We start from the raw sequence: 2,603 nt of genomic DNA on the forward strand, positions 1-2,603 counted from the left end.
CTAAGCTCCTTAGAGGCAGGAACTCAGTCAGGCTTGCAGAACCTGTGGCCTCCAGGGCTGTGTCTGCGTGTCGCTGGTGTCAGCTGTGCCTGCCTCTCTGCTGACAGGCCGCTCCAGCTCTTCCCTTCCTCCCCCCGCTCGTCCATCAGTCCCCAGAATGGTGGCAGGCTGGCTGGCACAGTCTCTGAGGCAGAACAGAAAAGTGCAGGGAGAGGGAGCAGCCTGCACTTCCGTTCCCTGGAGAGCAACGGGGTTTCCCTGGGCCACGTGTGCACTCAGACAGGAGCTCAGCTTGAGCTGGGGATTAGTGCCACAAAGTGAGTCACTGTCCCTAAGCAGGCCTTCGGATATGTGGGAGACATTGTCCATGGAAGGGAAGAGCGATTTGACATAAGTGGCATACCATTTCATTGTGACTTCCTTGGGTCCCTTATGGCCAGCTGGAGATGAGGCCTCACAGGGGAGACCTGCTGCACGCCGAGCCCAGCTCCTTCGTGGAGGCAGGGGTTCCTAGACGAGCCTGTTGACGTCTGAGCCCCAGCCGACACTGAGCTGCCTACCTAGGGGCTTGGGACCTCAAGCCATTAATGCAAGCCATAAAGGTGGGAGGGGTGGCAGGGCCAGACAGGAGTTCTTGAGACAGGTGTGGAAGAGGCCAAGGTTAGCATGGAGCCAGGGAAGCTCCAGTCCCCCAAGGAAGGGCTTGGGACCTCTGAAGGCTCTCAAATCCAGCAGGCAGATGGATGAAGTGAAAAAGAAAAGAAGGCTCTGGGTTGGGTTACTGAGTCCAGTCCTGCTCCACAAGTAATCAGCCATATCTCAGGCTATACCTACAACTCAAGGAAAACAGAGGAGAGGGAGGCCTTTAGCCTGTGGTCCATAGTGAGTCTTCAGAGAACCTGTGAACTCTAAAAGGATAGGCCTTTTTTGTGGACTCATAATCTTTTCAGATTCTCAAAGGTGTTCCTGACCCCCCAAAATAAAAATCACTATACAGTGTGATCACTGGGGTTCTTTCCATCACATACATTCTAGATATCTGAATTGTAGGTGCTTGGTCCTGTCCACAGGTTTCTAACATTGATAGAGGTATTGGCTGAATCTGGCCCCAGGCGATATGACTCTCAAGGGACCCTGGGGGGTGTGACTCTGCAGGGCCTTGGGGGTGTGATTCTGAAGGGCCTGGGGTGTGATCTGAGGGGACCTAGGGGTGTGACTCTGAGGGAACCTGGGGGTGTGATCCTGAAGGGCCTGGGGGTTTGACTCTGAGGGAACCTAGGAGGTATGACCCTGAGGGGACCTGAGGGTGTGACTCTGAAGGATCCTGGGGGTGTGAGTCTGAGGGGCCTGTGGGGTGTGACTCTGAGGGGCCCTAAAGGTGTGATTCTGAAGGGCCTGGGGTGTGATCTGAGGGGACCTAGGGGTGTGACTCTGAGGGAACCTAGGAGGTGTGACCCTGAAGGATCCTGGGGGTGTGACTCTGAGGGGGCCCATGTGATAGATTTGACCCAAGAGGAAGCTGGATGGGAGGATCTGTTGGACTGCACTTGTATTTCTTCCTTGGGTTGTGGAAGAAAATGCACTCTTCAAAGTGCTGTGCTCTTCCGGAGTAATTGAACACAGATGCTACTGTTAGAGCCATTTCCTTTTGTTCCTTGGCCACAGGCTCTGGGCGTCTCCTTGGGCAGCAGCGGGGCCCAGCTCTCGTCTCCATCATCCTGTTTGCTGGATGTGATCCGGTGTGGTTCTTGTACCACATGGGGGGGTATGCCACCTGAGCCCCAGGGCCCATTGCTAGTGAAGCAAACGCTGCCCATGGTAGCTCCCAGCACCCAAGCCACCCTAGCTTCTAGACGCACAGAAATAGCTTTGTCAATTTTCTCCCCCAAACCTTATTTTTCCTGCTGTCTTTAGGACAGGGCAGAAATTCATAAACAGGGATAGTTTGGGGCCTGGGGGATTCAGCCTCACCAGCCGGATGAGGTGAGGAACCAGTGGCTGCGGTTGTCACACTTCCTGGGTGGACTCTTTTGTCCCACAGCTCCAACCTTTCGGGGGCAAGACCTTTGGCCAGGCCTCAGTTCCAGGTCAGCCACCAGGATGTGGAGGCAAAAAAGAGAGATACTTGGACCTCCAAAGGCAAATGATCTGAACTGAGCTCCCCAGTCTTTTGGGGAGAAAAGGTCTCCACTCACAGGTGCCCCTATAGGCTGTTTCTGGAAATCCAGGCCAGACCAGCCCGTGGGCTGCCAGACTGCCGGCACCCAGCCTTCCCCTGGACCTGCTGCTCCCAGATTCGTGCCCTTGGGCAGCTCATTTTTTTGTATACATTTTGTTTTTCCCCACAACTCTCAGCCCCCACTGAGAACAGGCCTGCCAGTTTGAATATCCTTTTGGCAAGAGAGGTGGAGAGTTTTATGTTTCCACCCAAGGCCTCACAGCTAATACCCTGCCAGATGCTGGGCGGCCTCACCAGCCAGCCGGAACCTAGCTCTCCCAGAGGGCGGAGGCAATATTTTCCCTGGACAAGATGAGGAGAAGGGCTTTTCCAGTGAAGCCCAAGCCTCTGAGCCCTGAGCTATGAACTACCCCGCATCACTGAC

Source organism: Ailuropoda melanoleuca, chromosome 6, assembly GCF_002007445.2.
Source record: "Ailuropoda melanoleuca isolate Jingjing chromosome 6, ASM200744v2, whole genome shotgun sequence".
NCBI lineage: Eukaryota > Metazoa > Chordata > Mammalia > Carnivora > Ursidae > Ailuropoda > Ailuropoda melanoleuca.